Source organism: Pinus tabuliformis, chromosome X (genome assembly GCF_031772625.1).
Source record: "Pinus tabuliformis cultivar Carrire ecotype Pingquan chromosome X, CPIR1, whole genome shotgun sequence".
NCBI classification, from domain to species: domain Eukaryota; kingdom Viridiplantae; phylum Streptophyta; class Pinopsida; order Pinales; family Pinaceae; genus Pinus; species Pinus tabuliformis.
Window position 1 is genome coordinate 522,616,350 of NC_142308.1, and position 21,795 is coordinate 522,638,144.

The window sequence follows — 21,795 nt, forward strand, 5'->3', positions numbered from 1 at the left end:
GCAATGGTGTCTTCGAAAAGAAAGAAGGTGTGCCTGGTGAGTGTTTAGTTGTAATTATGTCAAGGTTATTCTACTGCGGAGGGGTGGAGAAAAGTGAGCCTCTAAGTGAGAGGTAATAGTACAACCCAAGAAGAGACACACATGGACTGGAAGGGTCCACCTAACATCAAGTGGAATAGTCCACAGTGGATGCAATGGTCGTTACAACCAACACATGAGGAAAGATTTGTCTAATATCTTGCGGAATAGTCCACAATGATGGGACAACAATAAAAACCATTACAACACATTCTCAATAAGATAAGTACCAAAATAACCGAAGAAAGTTCAACTATCTTAGCACATGTGAAAGAAAACATGAAATACAAACATCCACATAATAGTCTTACAAACATTCATAATCCATGCATGAATAACGTTCTGGCCTTGAAGGATTTTGTTATTAAGTAAAAGTTCCAAGACACATGTTTACAACATACATTACTAGCTTCAGTAGTGGAGCATTGGAGCCACTCCTTGCTCCTCAAAGAACTAGCTTGTCTCTCTAATGCCTTGCGGGAGGAGCCAAGGTGAAAAGTATTTTTCTCATACAAAGAGGGGGTATATATAACCATGGGTGACTCTTTGACTGCCCTCATGACTATTTGACTTCCTATGACTTTTCAACTTACATGACTCTTTACATTCCATGTGTGTCCTTTGGGCTTCCACTTTACAATACATTTTTAATACAACATACATGATCCACAATAGTGATGTGGCACATGACCACTCATGACATGACACTGCTGACATGTACTAATTGACGATGTGGCAATGTCAAGTCACTGTTGCTGCTAAGTATTGGATGTCTTCTTGAAGATGCTTTCTCTTCACCTCCTCATGGCTTGGTGATGCAGAATCTTCAATGATCTTCGGTCTTTGATAATCGTTTAAAACTAGTGTCCCTTCACTTTCTCTTGATCAATTAACTTGTAAGTTCAGCTACAATAGAGTCTTTAAGAATTATTCCCTCCTTCCCCATCATCTTTCCATGACATGATAGGGTAGTTGTTCCTGCAATTCACTCATGACGAGATGACATCAATTTGAAAACCCCCTAGTCTAAGATGATGCATTTTGATACACCAAATGAGCCCAGAACAGGTGACAGGATGGGAAGAGGGATTCAATGACTATGTAATGTGTAGTTCTAGTAGCCAAGGGAAAATCTTGAGCCCTGAGACTACACAGTGCGCAGCCCAAGCAGGCCTAAGGGACAAGACTGCACAATTTCCAGAACTAGTGGGGACAGGATGAGAGAATGGACACTGGGAGAGCCAACTGCACAATTTTGGGAGTCAAGTAAGGTTGGACTATTGCGTAGATGTGAAATTCAAGGACTCAAGGGATGATCTTGAGGCTTGAGGATTTGAAGTGTGCAGTTTAATTTGGGCTGGGGACATGATTGCACAATTCTGGAGGTCAAGGCTGAGACTTGGGCACATAAACTAAGCAGTGCAGTAGCCCTGGGAGACAGGAGTTGTGCATTACGCAGTTCCAAGAAGCAAGGTCAAAAATAGAGTACTAAGATTGCGTAGCTCAAGAGAGGCTCGGAGAGGCTAGGTTGCTCGGTTGGGAAGTTTTTCCGAAAATGGCTAAGTGTGGAATCGGTGAGATTGGTGATGGACTTTGACTGTGATCACACACTTAGAATATTTTGACAACATGACAACATAGATCATCCAAACACATGAACAAAGCATTTCCCTCCATGTGACAGCTTTACAACAATATATGACAAGTGCGACACTTAAGATAGACTTTGGGATGACCGTGACGACACTTATGTGACAATGCTCAAAACTTTGTGAATGAGTGTGACAGATGTTTACATAGTTAGAACAACTCATATACACAAAGAAAAACCTTTGAAACCATTAGAATAGGCTTGTACACATTGCACGACAGCCAAACATGCCAAAAGACGACAGTTTACCCAACATGCAAAAGGGAACAAAACATTACAAGAAAGCTCATGAAATAAGCTCTAATGTTTGCGACAACAATGTACAAGACCAAGGAAGGCTTCGAAATTAAGTGTAAGCCAAAATTTTGGAGGGTGTTGCAGTAGCTACAACACTTGGTGACACATTGGTTGAACTCTAGCTTCTCTATCTTGGTTTAAAAAAATGTGGAGGGCCTCAGTTCTTCAGGGAGTATTGATTCATCATGCAGATTACTTTGGTCTTCCCACTTACCCCATGAATAGACATAATCCCCTTTGTACCTTCTCTGTTGAACACAACATAATATTTAACAATATCACAATGTTTCGAGTCGGGAAGGGTAGTGTAGCTCGCAAACTTAAGATTTTCAGAGTATAATTTTTCATCTCTAGTGTTGCTCCACTACCAGCAGGCCTGGACAGTACACTAGCAGAGTCACGCAGGAACACAAACATTGCTTCGTTGTTAGTGAGCTTGGATAGTACCCTGGTGGAGTTGTTTGCTTCAACTCTCTGCACAGGAAGCCTTTCTCTTCTTTCGCCTTTATTTATTTATTTTAATGAAAAATGTGCATCGACACTTATTTATTTTGGGGCAGAAGAGGGATCCTGACTTATTGAGAGAAAAAGAGGTTTTTCCTTCAGAGAAGCATATAGAGACCTTTGGTTTAGGTTTTCTCATTTATATTTTTTCCCATTCTCCACTTATACTAGTTGGATAAGCATGGAGACATTGAAACATAAAGAACGGGTGTGGGCATGAGGTTTCCATAATAGAAATGGGTTCATGGTTGGACCAAAATTATCCTTACGGATGGATCGTATTTTCCGTCAGAACTTCATCGGCCAAAATATATAATCAACACAAGGAAGATGGACATAAGTCTAGCCAAATGTTGAAGTGTCACAAGATTCTTTAGAGTTCGGCCACACACATACTTAGAAGCCACAACATGTACATGCACACCACTTATTCACATGACGAAAACAAAACAAAACTCAAGCAAATAAAAATAAAATACTATGTACACGATGTAGGGCACAACCCCAGGTCTTCATTGAAAATAGTTTTTTAAGTATTGGCCATTGACAGGGAGAGAGTCAATATTCCCGTCAAGTGATTGAAGAGGATAGGTTTGCTAGCCAAGCTTTTCATGCACTGTGAATGGCCCAATCCATAGGGACTAAAAGTTAGTGTGTTTTCCTTTGTCCTCATGGGTTTATCCCACTTAAAGACTAAGTCACCCACGCTAAAGTTGTTCTTCCATGCAGACTTCTTATCGAACCACCTCTTGATATGATTCTGGTGAAGTGAAATTTTTTCTTTTGTTTTCAACCTTTCTTCCTGTAGCTTGCGAAGGGTATCCATCCTACGTTGCACTAACAGACATGGCTTGCCTTGGGATTCTTGTGAGAGTTGGAGAGCAGGAAAGTAGATGTTGGGCAGGATTATGGCTTCTTTTCTGTACACCAAGAAGTAAGGGGAGGTGTTCAAGGAAGGTTTCAGCGTGACAAAGTCAGCATAAGGCATTAACCAAAGTTGAGTGCCAGTTTCACTGCTATAGAATATGGTCTTTTTGATAATGTAGATTAGGTTCTTATTCATGGATTCAGAAAGACCATTCCCCTGTGGATAATAATTAGTTGAATGTTTCAATACAATACCATTTTCCAATGCAAAATTGTAAAGTCTTAGTGATGAGAAGTATGTTGCATTATCAAAAACAAGTGAAGTAGGAATGTCGAACCTGGAAATGATGTTCTGCTGAAGGAAATTTATGACTTCCTAATCATTCACCTATTTTAGCGGAACCACTTCTTTCGACCACGTGAAGTAATTTGTGGTAGTAAGGATGTAGCGGTGTTTCTTTGATGAAAGCGGAAATATTTCTCTAATAATATCCAAGCCCCACTGTTGAAAAGGTCCTTCCATTGCAACGGGATGCAATGGGGCGCCTGACTTCTTGTTTCTGTTGGCACACCTTTGACAAACCAGCACACTTGTGAGCATAAGCACGAGCATCTTTGAATAATGTAGGCCAATAAAAGTCAGCCTGCATGACCTTATGCATCATTGTGTTGCCCGCAAAGTAACCCTCTTCTCATCCGCCGTGGAGATCACACAATACCTTTTTAGAATTGTTACATAGCATTTTGTCACTATCCTTGTACTCCGCATTCCTCGATCCTGGAGGACCTCTACAATGAACCCTACATGATTTCCCATCATGAAGAAAATCCCATTATGTCCCTCTTCATGAGCAGAACATTTCCCTTTCGCATCATTTCCTAAGAATCTTCCTTTTACCCCAGTTTAAAAGATCGACGCTAATGACCCGTTCCCTCCTCGTGCCGATTTGCAACGTTTAAAACTTGGCCTAGCGTTGTACGGCACAAATGTGCCTTTCCTTAGTCATGCCGATCCTGTCTTGGCAAGTTTGTTAAATATGGAAACGAAGCTTCTAGGTCTAGAAGCTTTGTAATGGAAGTCTGGTAAATGGTTGGGCTGGATGGAGTCGAGGAATTCAGTTTGGGATCCTTTCCCCTATGAAGATGGAACAAACCAAAGAGATAATCCCTCTCCCATCATAAGAGGAACCATCTCCCCTCCATCAAAGCTATATAAACTCCTCATTTTCCAAGCTAAACTAGTCTTTTTGGAGCTTAAATAACTAGCAAGATATCTATAGCTTGTAGCTTTCTAGTTTATGTTTGTGGATGGAGAATAGTGTGTTTGGTTTGGTTTGAAACTAAAGGGAAGAAGCCTTAAAACTTCCATTGTTGGGGCTATCCATGAGATGCTAGCAAAGGTGTGGGAACCCAGATACATCGGAGGAGACTTGCAACGTCAAGGATTTCGTTGTAATCTCTTTCTAAACTTATATGAATACAACTATTGATTGATTTCCTACATTAAGTGTTATCTTACATTTGATGGCTTAAGATTCATTAACCTTTTAAGTAGGCTAAATGCAATTTGTATGCTATCACGTTTGTTGTTGTTGTTTGTTTGCTTGTTTTAGGTATCTAAAGGAAGGAAGCATGATCATCACCAAGCGGAATAATGTTCTAAGAGGTAGGCCCTCTTATTTGATTCTAGCCTAAGGAAGTTTTCACTAGATTGTTTGTTTGTGGCTAGACTCGCTCTCTCGGGCTAGAGGAATTGTCTTTGTCTGCATCGAGAATTTACCTACACCACAAATTGGCGACCACAATGGGAGCCAATCCTCTCGTTTGATTGATTTTCATTTCATGGTTTGTGTGAAATTTTGTAGTATCACCTTTCCCCTTTGGTTTTCTCTGCTTTTCCTGGTTTACTGCTCTAAGTCTGAAATTTACAGTGGCAGGTTTGGTTTTGGCTTTTGAAATTTTTTATTTTTTTCTTGAAATCCTCGATCAGCGTGTTTAATTTTTTGATAGTCACGCTGACCAACGTGTTTTGTTTTAAAACTGTCGCGTCGTACCCCCTTGTGGCGCTTGTTGTCAGTTAGGAAATCGCGCCGATTCCTGTAGGTGAAGATCAGGGTTTCTCCTGGATCATAACCAGTGTGTCTTGCCCTCTTAATTTCTACCTCTTAGCCTGTTTTTCCTGTGTTCTCCCTAACTGGAAAGCTTCATTAGCTTGGTTTGTGTGCTTGTTTGGTTTTCCTTTTCCTTACTTGATTTTTGAGTCTTTGGATGGTTTATGGCTTTAGGGCATCTAGGTCATCATCCATTCAGCTGTTAGTGTGCTCAGCAAGTCAAGTTTTTGGTTAGCTGCTCCATGCATTTTGTTTTTTAGTCCTTTTATCGCTTTGATTTCAATTAAACAAGTTTGAAAAGTTTTATTTGTTCTTCTCTTGATTAAGCGTCTCTTTTTGGGCATAGATTACATTGCTCATCTTGTTTTTGGTTGAGTCTTTGCATCATTGGTTTGGAAAGAATTCTCTTTTTGTGCTTTGTATTTGATTGATGTTGATTGTTTGGAAATTTTCATTGAAGTGTATGTGAAAAATTCATCTTATCATTCCATTGAAAATACATAATTCTAGTTTTCTTAACCAATATGTTACATTAGATAGCATCATTTAAAACTAGAGTTGCATCATCATTTGCATTCGAAAAGAAATGAATTCTCTTTATTGTTGAAAGGACTACTTGAAGTGCATTTGATAGGGAAGATAGGAAGTGGAAATAAATTTCATTGTTTTGTTTTCAAAAGCAAAGTAGTGAAAAGGTCATCTTGCTTTCAGTTGCTTGTTTGTTGCATTGATTGGTTTCTCTACTCTCATTAGTGTAGACATTCATTGAATTGAAAGGGTTTTGTCTCATTTAGCTGCATATAGGAGTTTTTTCGAGTCACATTGATAAGGCCTGAAAACTGAGACATAATTTCAAGATAAACTTTAAAATGTTTTTAGTTAACGTAAGGTGCATTTGAAACTTAACGCTCACATTTAGAGGGTCTAGACTAGAGACGTGTTCCGACGTCTTTAAACCTAGTAGTTGTCATTCACTTCGGAACTAGACAGCACTAGTACGAACTTGTGCTCCCCATACTGTCACATATATAAAGGGAAACCCCACTAGGTTGCAATCCTTTATCCGTTGGAAGCCGAGTCTGCTGCCTGGTAAACCTGATACACCGAACACAACATTCAAGGAGATTATCGGCACATACTTCTCGGTTCGCCAGGAGGTATTCTGCAGTTCACGGTTACCTCATAATCCTTTATGCCTAGAGTACCCTGAGTAGTCATTTTGGTCTTTTTGACTCTTTAAATTTAAAATATCATCGAGCACTTGTCCTTTCGAGCTCGTTAACCCTAAAAGCGACTAGAGTCACCTTTCATCCTTTTCTCGACTCCTAAAATATGAAAAGGCAAAGTTTTGTTTCAGTGTCTTAAAATTAACTACCCAAAAAACATTCCTGGTTAATGTTATCTTCCTTAATGATTCTTTAGGGTCATTTCCAATGGAAACATTTCCAAAGTCTACCAGTCAAGGATTCCCCTCAGATGGGAATCCTAGTCCTTTTCCTTCTTTTGGAAACGTTGGTGCTCCTTATATGGCAACGTTGTCCCTCCCTGGGTTAACCATTGGTTTACCTGTTTGGTTATTTTCGACCTCGATGGTACCGAGTGTCCCGACTCTTGTCTATCCATCTCCTTCATTTGAATCACAACACGATGATTCTAAGGTTGACCTCTCACCTTCTTCCCCTATTTATTCACCTTCCTCTTCTACTTTTCCTGGTTAAAGTTTGAAATCCAGTAATGAGGAGACTAAGAAGAAGAAGAAGAAGATGAAGAAGAAGAAACCAGATAAGTGAGAGGCCAATTGTGCAACTGTTACTCCAAATTCACTTCCCGTCGACAAACCTTTCGATCCTTTGTGGAAGGTAAAATTCCATTGCAAGCTATGTAAGGGTAACCATCTCCTTTGAGATTGTCCTGGTATTCCGAGAGTCTTAGAGGTATGGTCTCAAAATCCGAATCAACCATTCCCATCGACCTTTGGAGATCATGTCGATGCTACACCCTTGGCTAGTGATGGTAAGAAGAAGGGAAAAATTAAATTCCCTGTAGGTTATGTGAAGGAGAGCGTCTTCTTTACCTTTGTCCTCTTATGGATAAAGCTTCCAAAGTTTGGAAAACCTTACAGCTCCTCAACCCCAACTTCATGTTGGTTATCAGAGGCTTTCTTCTAACCCTCTCCTAGTTAGTAAAGAGATTTACTTGGATTCATCTCTTTCCCATCCTACTCTTCTGAGCATGGATCTATTGGGTCTGTTCCCGACCAACCATTGGTCGAAAAGAGTGTCGACTTGGCTCCGCCTTCAGTTTTTCATCTATTCCCGAAGAGAGTAGTAATGATCATACTACTCATGTTCTTCTAATCTCCTTAGATTCTCGTGAATCGAAGAGTGGCCCTCTCATCCCAGTTGTTTAGAAGAGTCCTCCTCCTTCTCCTGCAAGGCATGGGGGCAATCATATGATAACCCCCACCAAGTAGTTCTGTCGTTTCTTTTGATTGGAGTCAATTGACTACTTTTCGCCTCCCATCTTATGTGCCTTTCCATGTCACAATACAAGCCTATAATATGGTAGTACATGGCACTATATTAGATGGTGTTTCTGTTAGCATCATGTCTTCTACTACTTGGAAAGCTTTGGGTTGCCCATAGCTTGTGCCAGTCACCCAAAATCCGTTGGCTTTCAATGGAGGAACCAGTCAACCCTTAGGGATCCTTCCAAAGTTCCCTATTAATTTGGGAGGAAATATTGTCTATATAGATGTGATGGTAGTCCAAGTTCCCTTAGATTTCAATATTCTCCTTGGACGCGGCTATGTTTATAACATGGGAGCTCTTGTTTCTTCGCTTTTCCGTGTGGTCTGTTTTCCACACGAAGGGAGAATACTAACCATTGATCAATTATCATTCATTCGTCACCAAGTTCCTCCTATGCAACCATCACCCCCTATTAGTTCTTGTTTGCAAGAAATTCCCTCCCCTCCATAGGTCAATTATGTGGCTACCCATCCCGTCTCCACATCTACTGATGATCGCACAGATGGTATAGTACATTATGTACTGGGGGCAATGGAACCCAATCTGTCTTTGATACCAGTTGACATGTATTTCTCCCAGAGTGTGGTTCTCCCATCTAGTGATGACCTCTTGGGAGTCATGTTTTCGTATGGTCCATGAACAGATACGAAGCATAGTTCCTTGTCTTGTGTCAATCTCCTTAAAAAATGAAACAAGGACCTTGGAGCATAGTTCCTTGTCTTGTGTCAAGCTCCTTAAAAAATGAAACAAGGACCTTGGAGCAGAGTTCCTTGTCTTGTGTCAAGCTCCTTAAAAAATGAAACAAGGGATGTGAGCATAGTTCCTTGTCTTGTGTCAAGCTCATTAAAAATGAAACAGATGTCCGAGGACAGTCTCTTCCTATATCAACCTGGTTAAAAAATGAAACCGATGTCCAAGGATAGTTTCTTCCTATATCAACCTCGTTAAAAACTGAAACAAGGGATATGAGCATAGTTCCTTGTCTTGTGTCAAGCTCGTTAAAAAATGAAATTGATGTCCGAGTACAGTTTCTTCCTGTATCAACCTCATTAAAAAATGAAATCGATGTCCGAGGATAGTTTCTTCCTGTATCTACCTCGTTAAAAAATGAAACATATGTCTGAGGATAGTTCTTTTATTATGTCAACCTCATTAAAAAAATGAAACAACTCCCTTTTCCAAATCGAGTCTTTGATTAAGATCTCGTAAAATTCTAGTCGAGTCTTTCCTTGATCTCGAAAGTGAAACTCCATTCCATCCACCTTTTGGCAACCCAATGTCTACTTTGGTGAATGAAATGAAGTTTGGGGGGCATGTGCCTCGGCTCTCATCATGCTGGGGGCATGCCATTTTTTTCATCCAAGCATAGTTTTTCGTTTCAAGCTTGTGTAAACATGAAACAGAATCCAGGCATAGTTTTTCATTTCAAGCTTGTGTAAACATGAAACGGAATTCAAGCAGAGTTCCCCATGGTTCAAGCTTGTGTAAAAATGAACCCATGCCTAATTTAAATCTCATGATTGTCATTTTTATCAGCTAATTTCTGTTATATGAGCCTTGGTTGTTTCATTCCATGGCCACCATCTCTTTGGTCGGTCATATTCTTTCACTTGGTTGTTTTTCCTTTCCTGAGGAACCACAGTAATGAGTGGTTTTGTTAGCCAACCTCTTGATCATTACATGTTTTGAGAAGTTCCATTATAACCGGAACCAGTTGCTACCCTTTATACCACTCATTCCTCCAGGACAAGTCACCTTTAAGATCTTTTCTAGCTCGTAAAAAATGAAAAGATTGACGAGTCACCTTTAAGCTCTTTTCTGACTCGTAAAAAATGAAAAGATTGCCGAGTATTTTTCTAATTTTGACTTATTAAAGTAAATAAAAATGGGGAGTCTTCTTTAATATCTTTTCAGACTCTCAAAACACGAAAAGATTGCCAAGCTATTATCATTTTGAACTCTTTAAAGGTTGCGAAACGTCGTTTACCCAGTATACGTTTACCACTTTTTCGAGTTGGGATAAACTATTTACAAAAAAGGTACTCCTTGACTGAAATGGTCAAGTGGTTCTCTCAAGTATCGTTTTCTACCTTTTCGAGCTCGAGAGACACAAATTTACGAAAAGGGACCATGTGGAGTTTTCTTTTCTATGTCTTTTTCAAACCCTCTAAACATGAAAAATATACCGAGTTACACCTTTGTTGAACTCATTAAAACATTAAACGACATCAGATTCGTCACTATGATGAACATGAGCTTCTCCTTCCTAGGGATCATTAATCTTACTAGGTCGGATTCATCTGAAGGATGGACTTACAGTGCAAGCACATGCTATCCCCTTCAAGCTTGTGATAAAAAATAATTGGGGTACCTGCCAGAAATGGTGGGGGGAAATGGGAAATTCTATCAGTTGTGTCAGCAACTCACTCTTGAACATGACACTTTCTGCTTCGTGTCGGGTTGGGATATCCTCACTTCATCATTGACTTTCCTGGGTTGGGTCATTCATTTTTGCCTTCCATTTGATCTCTGCCATGTCATCATGACCTCTGATCCTATGGATCCAAAAGCTACCAAACTCCGGAGTCGTGTCGCCGATATGTTCAAGAGTTGTCCTTCTGCAGTTACACTCATTCCTGATCTCTTTATCATCCCTAATCATTGCATCCCTTTATCTTTTGTTGATTATGTGGGATACACCGTAACCCTCCTTCGACACGATCACTTCCTGTCGACTTCAGCTCATTATCCGGGAAGTTGGCTAAGAGACTCCCTTCCAGTACCTTAGAGCTTACATGCCCTAATGGAAAGTTCTTCACACTCGACGACAAGTTCACATCATTGGCTTTCGATCGGGTGTTCAACTTCAGTTCCTTTATTCACATTTTGTGGATTGTTCTGCTGGTACCTTGAGAACCATTGTCATTATTGGTGGTCTCTCTTGCGCTTGTTAACGGTTCACATCATTGAAGAATTTGTACTTTGATCGGGTCCTGTTAGAGCGTAAGACCCCAGGCTCATATTACAAATTTCTAGGTTGCAAGGCTATGTGACATGATCATGCTAAAGTACATGTCTCTCTCATATGGATGGCTGTTACCATACCATGAGTTATTATATATGATCCTCTTTATTGGATGGATATGCCCATGCCTTGGATCCATTTACATGATCTCTCTCTCAATGGATGAGTCCATACCACGATTCACGTATCATTTGTCAGAGTTTCAGTGATGTATATGTATATATGCTTGTTTGCATGTTTTTCGACGACAGAATCCGGTTCCCTACATCTACTTGTAAAGCATTTCACCCCTCACTCTAGTTCAGACTTCATGCTTTAAGGGGCATCTGTTACATAGAATTTTGTCACTATCCCTGTACTTCCTGTTCCTCGATCCTAGAGGACCTCTACAATGAACCCTACATGCTTTCCCATCATGAAGAAACTCCCATTATGTCCCTCTTCATGAGAAGAACATTTCCCTTTTGCATCATTTCCAAAGAATCTTCCTTTTACCCCAGTTTATAAGACCGACGCTAATGACTCGTTCCCTCCTCGCACTGATTTGCAGGGTTTAAAACCCTGCCTAGCACCGTATGGTGCAAATGATCCTTTCCTCAATTGCACCGATCCTCTTTTGGCAAGTTTTTTAAATATGGAGTCGAAGCTTCCAGGTCTAGAAGCTTCGTAACGGAAGTCTAGTAAATGGTTGGGCTGGATGGAGCCAAGGAAGTCAGTTTGGGCTCCTTTCCCCTATTAAGATGGAACAAACCAAAGAGATAAGCCCTCTCCCATCATAAGAGGAACCATCTCCCCTCCATCAAAGCTATATAAACTCCTCCTTTTCCAAGCTGAACTAGTCTTTTTGGAGCTTGAATAACCAACAAGATATCTATAGCTTGTAGCTTTCTAGTTTATGTTTGTGGAGGGAGAATAGTGTGTTTGGTTTGGTTTGGAACTAAAGGGAAGAAGCCTTAAAACTTCCATTGTTGGGGCTATCCATGAGATGCTAGCAGAGGTGTGGGAACCCAGATACGTCAGAGGAGACCTACAATGTCAAGGCTTTGGTTGTAATCTCTTTCTGAACTTATATGAATACAACTATTGATTTATTTCCTACATTAAGTGTTATCTTACATTTGGTGGCTTAAGATTCATTGACCTTTTAAGTAGGATGAATGAAATTTGTATGCTATCACGTTTGTTGTTGTGGTTTGTTTGCTTGTTTTGGGTATCCGAAGGAAGGAAACAAAAGGTAGCTGGAGTAAGGAAGCAAGATCATCACCAAGCGGAATAGCATTCTAAGAGGGAGGCCCTCTTATTTGATTCTATCCTAAGGAAGTTTTCACTAGATTGTTTGTTTGTGGCTAGACCCGCTCTCTTGGGCTAGAGGAATTGTCTTTTTCCGTATTAATAATTTACCTACACCACAAGAATCATGTGCTTCCAAACACCTGAGCAGTACTTTGTTGAGGTGCTTTCTAAAGAGCACCTCGTGCACCAATTGATAGTATAATGCTTCAATTCTAAGTGCCCTCTTATGACATGTGAAAAAGTGGGATGGAACTATGTCGTGCTCAAGGTATTGGTGCACATCCGCGTACCAAGCATTTGTGCTAGTAGTGGGGGAGGCTCGCTCAACGTTGTACATCTCAATTTATTGCTCCCATCTTGAAAGATATTCTTCTTCTTCCTTTGTGTTCATACCACTGCTAGTCGACAAAGACCATGGCCCTTGACTATGTGGACTGAATTGATCTCTATATCATATTCTTTCAACCCAATTAGCCAATTTTCTCTTCTTTCACCCAACTCTTGTTGAACAAGCAATAATCTAACTGTTGGGTGAAGAACAAAGATAATGCAATGATTCTTCAATAGATAGGGTCGAAAGTGCTTTACCGCCTTGTACACCACATAAGCTTGTTTATCCACGGTGGGGTAGTTAAGTTCTGGTCCTTACAGACTCGCACTCATGAAGGAGATAGGCCGCTTATTGTTCAGTTCATCCTTTTGGGTGAGTACAAAGCGAGAGAAGTGTCAGAAGCAAAAGTGTAGAGAAAGAAATATTTATTGAAGTCTGGGTTGTACAATGCAGGTGTTTCTGCGATTGTTTTCTTAATATGGGAAAACACATCCTTTTCCCTTTTATCCCATTTATAAATTGCATCCTTCTTCACCATCTCCTATATTGGCTTAACAATATGAGCGTAGTCAGAGATGAACTTGCGGAGGAAGTTGATTTTCCCCAAGAAGGACTACATGGCCTTCTTATTCACTAGGAAGGGAATCTACGTGATTGTCCTGACCCTATTTGGGTCTATCTTAATCGCACTTTTGGAAATCATTTGGCCCAAGAGATTACCCTTGGACACCATGAAGATATTTTTCTTGGGATTTAAGGATATCCCGTACTTGTGACGTCGCTCGAAAAATTTATTTAGTTGGTGTATGTGGTCTGACCTCTATTTGAAGAACATTGTTACTCGTTAAGATAGACCACTATGCTTCATCCTATCAGTCCGCAGAAAGCGATGTCCATATCACGTTGAAATGTCGCACCAATGTTGATTAAACTAAACAACATTTGCCTAAATGTGAATGTGCTCCACTTCGTATGGACGATGGTCTTAAGTCTGTCAGGCTCTGAAACCAGAACTTGGTTGTATCTGGAATAACTGTCTAACAGAGAAAACATTTCTAACCCCTATATCATTTGCAATATTTGTTCCATAAGCAACACAGGGTAGTTTTCCTTGTCTGTGGCGTGATTGAGAATTTGGAAATCTACACACAAGCGAGTTTCCCTAGACTTCTTTCTCACTGGGACCAAATTTGACACCCAAGTTGAGTGCCACACTTGTATATGATCCAAGCATCCAATAGTTTCCTCAACTATTTCTAAATAAGAGGCTCAAGTGTTGGATGTACTTTTCTCAAATTTTGTTGGAATGGCTTGGCCCCTTCTTGTATTGGTACATATGCTGGATGATTTTGATGTCATGTGTTTTAAGCTCATTGTACGTCTATGAAAACACATCTCGGTACTGCTTGAATAAGCGGATAAAGGCTTGTTTCTCTTGTGGTGTACAACAAGTACCAAGATTGCCATACCTCGAGCCTTTTTCTGTTCCCAAGTTAATATGCTCATGCGACAGTGTGGAACCGTGGGTCTTAGCATTAACAAGCCGCCAAAAGTGATTATGTAGGTCATACAACTTCTACAACGATACCACACCCTTTGGGATGAGATTTCCTTTACTTGCACTGGCTAAATCTTGCAATGTGTAGAGTCTCATGACTGTTTTGTTTTTTACACTCTTTTCATCCATTTTTCCTCTTTTCATCATCGCTATCAACTCAAATAAGTAGTAAACTATAGATTTTCACATGGTAAGTCCCATTGTGAAAACACACATCAATGGTGTGGAGATCCCAAATACATTGATTGATCTAGGAGCAGCCATAAATATCATGAGTAAACAAACTATGAATCAATTAAAACTTTCTAATCTTCAATATACACCTACACTATTACAATTGGCAGATAGATCTATAATCAAACCTGATGGTGTATTAGAAGACATATATGTATCCTTATATTCTTGGGAATACCCTGTTGATTTTATGATTTTAACACCCAAGAATAACTTAGGAGGACATCCATTGATTCTAGGAAGACCATGGCTAGCTACAACCGATGCTTTTATAAGTTGTAGATCTGGTGATATGTTCATTTCTGATGGGAGTACAACAAAGAAATTCACACTGTATCCACCATAAAAAAAAAAACAGTAGAGGTTGAAAATGAAGAATGGATAGATGATGACTTTGATATAAGACCAATCTTTGCTACTTCACAAATAGATGAAGAAGATCAAATTTTAAATTTAATGGAAAATAATGAATCTTCATCATATTGTGAATCTAGTCATAATTTTCAAGAACAATGCAATATTGAATATGTATCATCCTGTCAACTATCCTTGCATTCTATGGAAAAATTTGGCGATTCTACAATTGAAATATTTCAAGGAAAAACTTTGAATATCAACACTAATTTGGAAGAATTTCAAAAGAAATAATTAATCAAGATGTTACAAGGACATTCATCCGCTTATGCATGGGAATATACTGACATGAAGGGAATTGATCCTAATACTTGTATACATCATATATATATTGAAGAAAATGCCAAACCAATTCGACAACCTCAAAGAAGAATGAGTCCAAATCTAAGGGAGATTTTTAAGGAAGAACTACAAAAAGTGTTGAATGTCAATTTCATCTATCCAATATCATATAGACAGTGGGTTTCACCCTTAGTAATTGTTCCTAAAAATAATGGAAAATGGAGAGTGTGTATTGAATATAGGGAATTGAATAAAGCCACTTTAAAATATCACTTTCCACTCCAATTCATAGATCAAGTTTTAGATACATAGACAAGAATGAAATATTTTTCATTTTTAAATGGTTTTAGTGGGTATAATCAAATCCAAGTAGCCCCAGAAGACCAAGATAAAACTACCTTTACCTGCCCATGGGGAACTTATGCTTACCGAGTACTTCCTTTTGGATTATGTAATGCTCCTGCAACATTCCAAAGAGCAGTATTAGGCATTTTTTCTAATCTAATTCATGATTGTGTGGAAGTGTATATGGACGATTTTACAGTTTATGGAAATTCTTTTGAAGAAGCTCTTAAAAATTTGGAAAAAGTTCTCATTAGATGTAAAGAGGAAAATCTCTCATTAAGCCATGAAAAATGTTTTATGATGTTTACTGAGGGAATTGTTTTAGGACACCATATTTCAGGAAATGGAATTAGAGTGGACACATCTAAAGTAGAAGTTATTTCTAAATTATCAATTCCAACTTGTCAACGAGATGTTAGAAGTTTTCTTGGTTTCACTGGTTATTATAGAATATTCATAGAAAACTTTACAAAAATTGCATCTCCACTTTTCAAACTGCTCACAAAAGACTGTGAATTCAATTGGAATTCTGATTGCCAAAAGGCCTTTGAGTCATTAAAAGAGAAAATCTCTTAAGCACCCATTCTTAGAGGACAAAATTGGAAATTACCTTTTCACATTTCAACTGATGCTTCAGACACAACTTTAGGAGTTGTACTAGGACAAAAAGACTTAACTCCATATGCCATTTATTACACTAGTAAAAATTTGACTCTTGCAGAGTTAAATTATATTGTCACAGAGAAGGAGTTTTTAGTTGTTGTTCATGACATCAATAAATTCAAACATTATATTACTGGCTATGAAACTTTTTTACATACTAATCATTATGCAATTAGATACTTAATGAATAAACCAATCACTAATGGCATAATCATTAGATGGTTATTGTTGTTGCAAGAGTTTAACATTACTATTTTGGATCAACCTGGAAAAAAAAATACAGTTGCTAACTTTTTATCAAGGATTCAAAATGATAACAATGACATGCCTGTAGAAGATAATTTTCCCGATGAATATCTTTTTGCAGTATCTACTAAATCTCCATGGTTTGCAGATATTTCTAACTATTTGGCTATAGGAAAATTACCATCATACTTGTCTCCTCGATAAAAAAGGAAGGTAATTCAAATTAGTGCATCTTATTCATGGATAAATGAAGAATTGTATAAAACAAGGCTAGATCTGATCATCTGAAGATGTGTTAGAGAAGATGAAGTACCAGAGATACTGAAATCTTGTCATGATGAGCCATGTGGAGGACACTTCGTTGACAAAAGAACTTCTTACAAATTCCTTCTCTTAGGATACTATTGGCCTTCCATTTTTAAGGATGCCAAGGAGTATGTTAAGAGATGTGATAGTTTTCAAAGGATGGGGAAACATGTTCCTTCAGATGAGATGCCTCTGCAACCTCAGGTACTTATTGAACCCTTTGAAAATGGGCTCTGGATTTTGTTGGTCCAATCAATCAACCTTCGATATAGGAAAAGTAAATTCTTGTTTGCACTAATTATGTTACAAAATGGGTAGAAGCTAAAGCACTTCCTTTTTCTACTGAAAATGTTGTAGTTTCATTTATTTTTTAGGATATCTTTACTTGTTTTGGTGTCCCAAGAGAAATTGTAACAAATCAAGGTACTCAATTCACATCCAAGTTGGTACAGAAGATAATGGAGGAATACAAAATCAAACATTGGAAGTCTACTCCATATCATCCTCAAGAAAATGGACAGGTGGAGTCCACCAATAAAGTCATTGAAGCAATTCTCACCAAAACTGTGCATTTTCATAGAAGAGATTGGGAAGAAAATCTTCCAGAAGTTTTATGGGCATACCGCACCACATGGAGAAATACTACAGGGCATACTCATGATATTGTTTATGGGAAACAAGTCTTGTTTCTTATTGAGTTTCAAGTCAAAACTTTCAAGACAACAGTCAAATTGGGTCTTGATCTTTCAGAGGCACAAAAACAAAGAATGGAGCAACTGAATGAACTTGATGAGATAAGACAAGATGAAATCCAAAGAACCAATCTAGTTCAACAATAGAGATCCAAATGGCATGACAAATATATCAAAGAGAGAAAGTTCCAACCAGGAGATTGGGCATTACTGTTTGATTCAAAGTGAAAAGATTTCCAAGGGAAATTTCAAACTCATTGGCTTGGACCTTATGAGATTGAAGCAGTCTTTGAAAATGGTACAGTTAGGATCAGAACTATTGATTAAGAAAGGACCACTTTTCTTGTGAATGGTCATCGACTCAGAATCTATCATAAGCCATTGACCAAAGGAATAATTTATCAAATATTTGCAAGATAATACTGATTTACAGTTGGTGAAGAAGGATTTTCCTTCTTCCCCAACTTGATCTTCAAAAGTCTTTTTCTTTCTGAAAAATAAAAGAAAATAAAAGTAAATAAATAAAAATATGTATAAACTTGAAAACCAACAATGGTTGGTGTAGAAATTTTGAATAATATAACACTTATTCACAGAGATTATCCTGATTATACACTATTTGCGGAATGCATGCATAATACATAACCTCCTCTACGTTGATCATCAATTTGCGGAATTAAAAACAATCGCATGCGCACATTGAAATATCAATCGCACATATCAACACAGTATGTAATGGGGAAAGCATTCAGCTGAAAACCCCGAAATATCTGTATATTATAATGATAGAGAACATGTAACAATACATAGTAAAATACTCCTCACAAGTACTCAGTACTATCTCCACCTGCTACACAAAAACTAGCTCAGATCTGAATCAAGTCACAAGTTCAAATCTCTGTTGGAATTATGATACATATGTTGTACTTGATGGCAACCCACTCATCTCAGATAATAAATTATAGTGTAGAGAAAAGTTCACGCACTTTTATGCAGAGAAAAGTTTATTTCATGTAGAGAAAAGTTCACGCACTTTTATGCAAAGAAAAGTTTATTTCATGTAGAGAAAAAGTTCACGCACTTTCATGCAAGGAAAAGCGCGTATATGTTGGAGAACTTACCTTTGGTCCATGGTAGTTAGTCCTTGGTATTTGAACCTATGAGGAAAAGCACGTATATGTTGGAGAACTTACCTTTGGTCCATGGTAGTTAGCCCTTGGTATTTGAACCTATGAGGAAAAGCGCGTATATGTTGGAGAACTTACCTTTGGTCCATGGTAGTTAGTCCTTGGTATTTGAACCTATGAGGAAAAGCGCGTATATGTTGGAGAACTTACCTTTGGTCCATGGTAGTTAGTCCTTGGTATTTGAACCTATGGTTTTGGACCATGGTACTTCGTCAAAAGTGTTGATCTCACGTACTTTCATGGTTGGTTCATGGTATTAGTCCAACAGTTTTTCTATGGTTTTGGCCCGTGGTATTGTGAAAGGCCTAAGCCTATATAAAGCAAAGGAGATCACTTGGCTAATTCATTCTTGCAAATCGAATATCTTAAGATCTGAAATATTGGGTTATTGTTTTAAAAGTTTGATCTATGAAAGGGAAGTTGAAAGCGAATCTGTGAAGGGTGATCTCTCGAGCGCTGCAGCTGCGGAAGTGCGGAGGCGCCACAGAAGGTGCAGTGCAGAGGCGCCACAGAAGGCGCAGTGCGGAGACACCACAGAGGCGCCACAGAAGGTGCAGTGCGGAGGCGCCACAGAAGGCGCAGTGCGGAGGCGCCACAGAAGGCGCAGTGCGGAGACGCCACAGAAGGCGCAGTGCGGAGGCGCCACAGAGGCGCCACAGAAGGCGTAGTGCGGAGATGCCACAGAGGCGCCACAGAAGGCGCAGTGCGGAGGCGCCACAGAAGGGGCAATGCGGAGGCGCCACAGAAGGCGCAGTGCGGAGACGCCACAGAGGCGCAGTGCGGAGGCGCCACAGAAGGCGCAGTGCAGAGGCGCCACAGAAGGCGCAGTGCGGAGGCGCCACAGAAGGCGCAATGCAGAGGCGCAGTGCGGAGACGCCATAGAGGCGCCACAGAAGGCGCAGTGTGGAGGCGCCACAGAAGGCGCAGTGCGGAGGCGCCATAGAAGGCACAGTGCGGAGACGCCACAGAGGCGCCATAGAAGGCGCAGTGCGGAGGCGCCACAAAAGGCGCAGGTGCGGTGGTCGCGGCGCCACAGAAGGCGCAGGTGCGGAGGGTTTTGGGTGCATAACTGATGTTTGGTTACTGGTATTGAGTTCAGATAATAGCATGATTAATGACTTATCTTTATGTACTAGATCTGGTTGATAACTCTCATAATATCATTGTATATGTATGGATCTGGTGATTGGGTGATTCAGAAGGTTGTTTGATTATGAGCTTCAATGTTGTTATTGGGTCCAGTATGAAAATTGGATGAAAAGTGGCCTTTCAGATTATGTGTTGTGCTTCAGTGTATCCAGTCTAAAAATTGATGAAACGTGGTACCTGGAGGACAGAAGATTGTAGGCCAGCGCCTATGTACTAGTATCTAAGCTAGTACAAAAGCTAAGGGAGATCTTTGGAGCATTATAGCAGGTAGCAGCCTGCGTACTAGTAAATGGATCGGCTAGTACAAGAGCAAAGGGGGTTGTAGCTCCCGTACTGGTATAAGACTGCACCAGTACAAATATTGTAAAAGGATTTTCTTATTAAGAAGAAGATTGAGATGACTTGCAGTAGGTGGTTTTTCTCCCGCATTGGGTTTCCACCTTATATCATGGTGTTCATGTGTGTGCCTTATGTGTGATGATCTATTCTCTATTACGGCATCTGTTATCTGATAATATGGTTGATAATGTTCTAATGCACTCATTGAAGATCAATTAACTTAATCATAAGAAGTTGTGGAAGTAGCATATATGAATCTGATTATGGAAACGAAAAAGTTTTATTAATGTGATAATACTGATTCACCCCCCCCTCTCAGTATTATTTCCAACAATCTCCTCCATTGTTTGCCTGCCTCTACTGCGCAATCCAAGATGAGAATGGATCTGATCCAAGCTCGTTTTCCTTGTCTTGTACTGCTCAATCCTCATTGGCAATCTCAATCAATGATTGTGCAAATCTCATGCACAGCTATAGTCACAACTGGTAGTAGACTCACCCTTTCACCCACCTCTAACACTTGTCTCCACTGAACTGTCCATGCACTAAGTCAACCGATGTATTCTTTAGTTGATTTATGAGTTAATAATTAGTGAATTAATTAATAATTAATTCACACCACTCATCACTAGTGTATTTGGCAGTTAGACTAAATACAACTAGTTCAACTAAGTCAAACTAAACACAACTCCATCAACTCCTCAATCAACTCCACCAAACTCAATCACTTGAGTTCTAACTGAAGTCCATCATGCAATAGCTCAACTAACCCATAGGAAAAGTGTATTTCCTTCTGGCAGTTGCATGTGCCACATCCATAGCTCGAACTGAAGTGCTGCAAGGGGATAAGATAATGTTTATAGTCCAAATATTATTAAGAGCTAATAATATTCGACGGTTCTATTTTTTGACTGGCAGTCTAAAAATAGACTCCGCCCATATGTTTAAAATAGAAGTCCATCTATTTTTACCAACATGACCAATCATCCATAAACAGCATCCTGCAACTCATAGACCATGATCCATATGTCTAAAAATAGACTTTGCGCCAAAAAATAGCCTGTGGGCCCACTTAGTGAAGGCGACTTCTTTTCACTAAGCTCCATCATCTTGTTGCATTTTCAACACTCCCTCTCAACAAGATATGGATTATCTGCAACCCCTATCCTGCCTCTGTGGTATTCGAATTTGCTCCTGGTGAGTGCCTTCGTCAAGATTTCAGCATCCTGATCCTCCGTGGGAATGTATGAAAGTAACATGATTCTCCGCTACACACAATCTCTGATATGATGGTACCTAATGTCGATGTGGTTGGATCTATCATGAAATACTAGATTAGCCGAGAGTTTAATGCAACTCTGGTTATCACAACAAATCACAGTAGGCTCCAAGTGTGACCCGAACAACCCGACCAGGATCTTCCTCATCCATATAGCCTTGCATGCAGCCAAACTTGCTGCCATATACTCGGCCTCTGCTGAACTAAGTGCCATGGAACTCTGCTTCCTGTTGTACCAAGAAACTATTGTCGACCTGATACTGAAAAATCCCTCCAGATATGCTCTTTCTGTCCGTTGGGCTCCCTGCCCAATCTGCATCCGTGAAGCCACATAGCTTCACCTCATCCTCCTGTCTGTACCACAATCCATATCCCGATGTGCCTCTGAGATAACGCAATACATGCTTGCCTAC